Genomic DNA, 6,796 nt, shown 5'->3' on the forward strand with positions numbered 1-6,796 from the left:
CACTCATTACTGGAATCTGACCTCATCTGACTCCTCCTGAAGACTCTCCCCAAACTCCTGCTCTAGACCACCCCTAGATTCCTCCCACAACCTTTCTGTATATAAGATACCATCTTCCCTCCATGTGGTGTGAGAGCACCTTAGAAGGACTTAGCACAGACTTACTCTGTGTCAGATGATTCTGGCCTGCTTGTCCAATGCAAGCATCACAGATTCCTAGGCTCCATAACAGTCTACCCAATTGTAATGTAATGCCAAGGAAAGGCAACTTCCCAGGTTCAAAATACCAGCATAGGTGCTCTCTATTTTATTCAGTGACAAACCAAGAACAGAGAAGATCAAAACATGACATCATTCAAAATACAGCATTTACTAAGTGTGATTAAATAATCTCCAAGGACTACCCCACCCCAGGACCTTCCAGTCATTCAATCAATTATAAAGTCCCTGTTCTAAATACTTCTCCACCCCTAGGCTATACCTTCATTTGGTCCACCACAAAACCCCTCTTCTCAAATGGAGATTAGTTTCCAAACATAAGTAAAGTACCTTCATTTGTCAATCACAGAGCACAATAAGGTCAAAAGTTCCCCACCCCTGGATCACAATTGAATCTACCCCAGAGTTACATCAAGTTTAAACACAGCACTTAATACCCAAATGGAGGTCTTTTCTTCATCTTGACATGAGGCAAGTTCTCAGCAATCTTAGTTCCTGGGGAGACAAGGCTTAGCAAGGCCATAAGGTACATTGCCAGTCCCTTCATGAATTTATCCTCTGTCTGTAGAACAGTCCTAGAACCCCTGAACACATTAGCAAAGCCCTCTCCCAGGATTTCTGTAAACATACAACAAGAAAATCCTTCTTCAGGGCTTCTGAACCAACAGAAAGGCTCCCAGACCCCTGCAACAACAGCACTGTCCTTCACCAGTGGACAGCATTCATTCTGTCTGCAGGACAGTCTCCAGACCCCTGCAACAACAGCACTGTCCCTCACCAGTGGACAGTATTCACTCTCTGTCTGCAGGACAGTCTCAGGGCTTCTTAGCGAACAGCCAGGTTCCAGGACTTCTTCAACAAAAGGACTGTCTTTCACCAGTGGACAAATCTGGCAAAACAACATCAAAACAGACAGACAAAGTACCAGCAAAACAGCCATGTCTCCTCAGTCCTTGGCAGCTCAGGGGGCAGGTCTCAAAAGTCCAGGGCAATTCAAAGCCGCCACCAGCAATTCTCTTAGCCTCTCTCTCTCTCCACGAGGTGCTGCCTCCAAAAAGATCTTCCGCCTCTCTCTAGTGTCTCTCCAAATCTACCTCACCAGCTCCTCCCAGTTCAGGACTTTCTTTTCACATCAACAAGCCCATCCCACAGGTGGGATTAACAAACTCTGGGTTTTAACACAATCAATTTGAAAACCAAGCCAATACAGGGGAATCTTTAATTGCCATTACTATCACACCAATATGGCTAACTTTCAATAAATGTTACTTTTCTTTGGCTGAGAGAAAGCTTGAGTCGAATTAATTCGACAGGACCTGGAGTGTTGGTATTTTGGGGTCTCCAGAGCAACCCTAACCATCTTTATGGGTAACCTCTTCATCTCTTTCAATGCTTTATACAAAACCCAGAGGGTATGATTACTTCCTTCAGCCAATTAGAATAGGCTTTTGGTCTGGTATCATTTTGAATTGTCAAATGGCTTTCAAAGACTTCGCACTTTGCTGATGGTCTGTTTTTGATTAATTGATTGAGATTAATTCTCCTTTTATTAAGGAATCAAAGCTAAGATGGGGTTTTTACCCCACCCTTATAGACATACACATAGAAACACACATAAAGACAGACAGAAAGGGACACAAAGGGAGAGATAGAGAGGTAGAGAAAGAGAAATATAAAATTGTTTCTATCAAGCACTGGCCATATCTTTATAGATACAATGAAATCAGATATACGGAATATATCAGGGCAATATATATAAATTGCTCCTGCAACTGGGTCCCTACATCTGCTCAACTTCCAGAAGTTGCTTGGGTAATAGCTGTACTTAAGATTAAACAACACCTTTCACCTGGAGAATTTTAAAAGACTTCATAGGAAGTGGAAAGGAGTTCTAACAATCATTTACTCCACTCACTGCCCTGAGATAGATGAATAGGTAAATCAACAGTGGAATGCATAGCTTCCTTGTAAGTATAGTTATGTGGGGATTATGTGTAAATGTAGGAAGTTATGCTAAATGATTTCTAAGGTCACTTCTGACTGCAAATCCTATGACTAAGGGATGTTGGGCAAGGTACTTAAGTTCTCTGGACCTCAGTTTCCTCATTTATAAAATGAGGAAGTTGTACTGGAAGGCCTCTGGGGCCTGTCTAGTTTTAAACAAATCAATGACTCCATGACTATCAAAAGCCAAGTTGTTTTCCTTCTGCCTTCATAGTCTAGAAGACACAGATTCTATCTTTTATTCCATACAATGCCTAGCCCAGAATCATGGACTCCATATGAGTTTGCCTATTGCTTGCTTTATCTAATAATTCAAGCTCTCATTGCTCTTTTAATTCTCTCATCTTCTTCAGTATATTACCCAACTACAGAAGACTGGTTCTTAGAGCTAGAAGTAACTTTAATGATCCTCTCACTCAGTGATTCTTAACCTTTTATGTGTCATGTACTCCTTTGGAAGTCTGGTGATGCCTATGGATCCCTTTTCAGAATAGTGTCTTTGTTTTGCTTTGTTTTAATATTCTTACTTAAAGTTTTGAGTTCCAAATTCTATCCTTTTCTCCCTCCCTACTCTCCCCTCTCTCTTAGACAGTAAGCAGATATAGGTTATATAGTGCAATTATGTAAAACATTGCCATATTAGTCATTTTGCACAAGAAGACTCAAAAGAAAAAAAAGAGTGAAAAAATAGCATGCTTCACTCAGTATTCAATCAATATCAGTTCTTTCTCTGGAGGCAGATAGTAGATCATTGAATTGCTGAGAATAAGTAAGTCATTTACAATTCTTCATTGAACAATATTGATGTTATTGTATACAATGTTCTCCTGGTTCTGTTCACTTCACTATGCATCCGTTCATGGAAGTCTTTCCAAGTTTTTCTGAAATTATCCTGCTTGTCATTTCTTACAGCACAGTAATATTGCATGGCAATCACATATAGAAAGCCACTCCCTGACTGATGGATATCCCTTTGATTTCCAATTCTTAGCCACAACAAAAAGAACTGCTATAAATATTTCTGTACAAATAGATCCTTACCTGCCCCCCCCCTTTTTAGATGTCATTAGGATATAGACCTAACAGTGGCATTGCTGTATCAGAGAGTATGTACAGTTCCATAACCCTTTGGGCATAAGAACAGTGTCTTTAAATTCAAGAAGTAAAATACTAAAGATGACAAAGGAAACCAATTGTATTGGAATAAAGATGTAACTTTTTGCCATCCTTCTTCCAAGAGCCCTGGAAATACAACTAAGAACCTCTTAGGAGTCTATGGACTCTGGGTTAAAAATCCCTGGTCTAGTTTAAACTCCTTTATCTACATTATAGCATGCTATTTTACAATTATAAATTTGGGATTAGATGGGACCTTCATGTTTAATCTAACTCCCTTGCTTTACAGATGGAGAAACTAAAGCCTATAGAAGGAAAGTAACATCTCATAAAGTAGTAAATGGGATTTGGACATAGGTTTTCTGTTCTTTTCCCTTCATCTTACTGTCTCTGTACATATCTGATTCACAGCCATATATTAGTCTTGTCTTCCCTGTTAGCATATGAGTGGAGGGCAAATATCTCATACCTCTTCATATTTCTTACAGTGCTGGTTGCATAGTAACTGCCTAATAAATGTTTGTTGGTTCTCTGCTTTGGTGAGAAATTTAGATTGAAGGAATCTTCCATTTCAGAAAAGTCACAGTTATCCTTCTACAAAAGGAATAACAGACCCAGGGATATGGAAGAATGCTACCTAGAAAGGAGTATTTAATGAGATGCAAGTCATGTGGAAAATTATGACAACACACAAAAAGACCTAACCAACCCAACATCTTCACTTGTTTTTTAGTGGCAACAGACTTCAAGAATAGTATAGTCGATTCCCCTTTCTTGAGTTTCTTTAGTAGATGATATCAAGTCAGAAGCACCCAGGGGTGAAACATTTCACATCAAAAATTTTTTTTGTCCCCACAGTTGATTATTCAAATGTACTTCAGGGTATAGCAAATGTCTGGTGACTGCTGAGTTTGGAGAGCTCAGGAGCACCAAGGAGTACTAAATAATCATGGTTGCTAGATGGAAATAAGGCTTAAAATGATTTCAGGAAATGGGGTGGCAGGGGCACTCTAGGGATTAACTAGTTTTCCATTTTTGTCATCATTATCCAATTCCCTTTTTATTTTACAAGATGTAGAGCAAATATTAGCTCAGATACTTCTCTGAGAAAAAAGTGAAGTCATTTAACCTGAGGAAACATGATCCCCAATTTCTGATGGTGTTTGGACAAGACAGAGTTCATACAAAGTAAACATTTTGTTATGCTCTCAGCTCAAATACAAACATTCAGATCCTGGCAAGTCTTGGCTGTCATGCACATGCTTTATCAGACTTGTTCATCCTTAGCTCCAACAATTATGAGAGAAAAAAGTGAACAGGGAGGGAGAAAGAGGGGGAAGGAAAGAGAGGGAAGAGAGATGTGTATCCCTTGGAACTCTTTAATTTTTCTTCTTGGTAGGTCTCCTATAGCCAACTTACTCCCTGAGGACAAAATTAATTTATTATCTCCCTACACTAATCCCCCAAATAATGAGCTCTTCCCTCCTTCCTTGAGACTCTGGATTATCAGTCAAAGCTGATGGGGAATGAATAAGAGTCCACCTTGAATTTGATTTTGCATCCATCATTGGAATGCAATGGAAAGCACTCAATTTTCTAAGCCAAGGAGTAGTCAAAAGGGCACTGGATTTGGAGGAGTGGGGTTCACATCCCAGCTCTCTTATTTATTACCTGTGTGACCTTGAGCAAGTCATTTCACTTTTCTAGCTCTCTTTATAGAATGAGAGGATTGGCCTAAATTTGTGGTGTCATGCTCAAATAGAAATGGGATGACTGAAACACACATAAGGATCACTGCCAGATGCATATTGCTTTGCTGTTGTTGTTGTTCAGTTATGTCTTATTCTACATGACTCCATGGACTATACTGTCCGTGGGGTTTTCTTGGAAAATATACTGGTGTGGTTTGCCACATTTCCTACTCCAGTGCATTAAGGCAAATGGAAGTTAAATGACTTGCCCGGAGTCATGCAGTTAGGGTTTGAGGTCAAATTTGAACTCAGATCTTCCTGACTCCAGACCCAGAACTCTATCCACTGAGCCACTAATTTCCTCTTCATATTGCTATAGAAAAAGCATATTGCTTCACAAAATGACAAATTAACAATACCTGTTTTGTCATATTTTTATTTATTTTGTTAAATATTTCCCAATTATATTTTAATCTTGTTTAGGCTGTATTAGGGAGTGTTGTGGGCAGTAATGTGCATATTAAACACCTCTGGCCTAGAAAACTTCTCAGGTCCTTTTTTGTTCTGGAAACTCTGATTCTAGAATGAGTAACCAGATGTTTTTTAGTTCCAGACTTGTTACTGACTTATTTTGTGTCTTTGAACAAGTCACTACAACTCTTTGGGTCCCTGTTTCTTATCCGTAAAATAGAAATAATGATAAATGCCCTTACTCCCTCCCAGGGTTGTTGTAGGGATCAAATAAAGCAGTGTATACAAAAGCACTTTCAAAATGAGTTATTAATAACTCATGTTCACAGGGTACTTTCAATTTTACAAAAAAATTTTTCAAAACAATTCTGTGAAAAAAGTAAGTTTCAGCCCTATTTTACAGATAAGCAATCTCCACAAAAGGCTTATTCCAATGGTTCATCATGAATTGGAGGTAATCCTGTGTAGGACAAAAGGAGAGAGAACTGTTCTTGAAAACAACATTGCCATACAAGAATGGTAGCCATCGTAATGGACTAGACCCCTTCAACTTTCCCCAGCTCCACAGACAGACTGGTGGCTCTGTAAGGCAATATGCAATAAACATTTTTTAAAGCATTTACTATATGTTAGGCACTGTGCTAAGTACTAGGGATACACATATAAGCAAAAAAGAAAGCTAGTCACTGCCCTCAAAGACTTTATATCCTAATGGGAGAAAGACAACACACAAAAGGGAGCTGAAGGAGGATGGAGCTGTCCACCTGTGGACATGGTGTGGAAGTTCAGAAAGTCAGAGGTAGAGTCAAAAGTGGAATAAAGGTTGGGTGGCCTACCTGGCCCACCCCTGTTCCCTAGAATGAAGACCCTGGAAGAGGGTTTTCAAGGCTGAGGAAGCTACAGGTGCTAAGGGAAATTCCAGGGTAAAATAGTAACTTGAGCCTGGTGTCTGTTTCACAATCTGTCCTCTGGATCCAAAAATGCTCATGACATTTAAATTAATGTCTTTTAGTGTTATATTTAACAAGCAAGCTTTTCACTCCAATCCCAGGACCCACATCACTCAGGGCTCAAATTTGAGTAGAGTTTTAGACAAAGAGCTGATATCACACTAATAGGAGATTTTGCCATTACTCGTTGGGCAAAGAAATAAGGGAGTCGACCTCTGAAGTCAGGGTATTTTCTGAGTTGACTAATTAGGAATGATGAATAAGGGAGAGGTATCAAAAAACTTAACTCTAACTGTACCACAGCAAGTAAGTGGCCCAAAGGGGAACAACACCTGGTCTCCAGAT

At 39.5% G+C, this 6,796-nt stretch overlaps 1 long non-coding RNA gene across 1 annotated transcript; it reads right to left on the bottom strand.

The window, feature by feature from the left end:
• Positions 1-277: 277 nt before the first annotated feature.
• Positions 278-1,212, bottom strand: LOC138157268 (uncharacterized). Its single transcript, XR_011167347.1, has 2 exons — positions 550-1,212; positions 278-481 (listed from the first exon to the last, which is right to left on the bottom strand). It is a non-coding gene; the product is annotated as an uncharacterized lncRNA (long non-coding RNA).
• Between the last annotated feature and the right edge of the window lie 5,584 nt (positions 1,213-6,796).

The sequence above is a fragment of the Petaurus breviceps genome, unplaced genomic scaffold, assembly GCF_028583685.1.
Source record: "Petaurus breviceps papuanus isolate PSGF00001 unplaced genomic scaffold, PetGlider_PUasm1.0 171, whole genome shotgun sequence".
NCBI classification, from domain to species: Eukaryota; Metazoa; Chordata; class Mammalia; order Diprotodontia; family Petauridae; genus Petaurus; species Petaurus breviceps.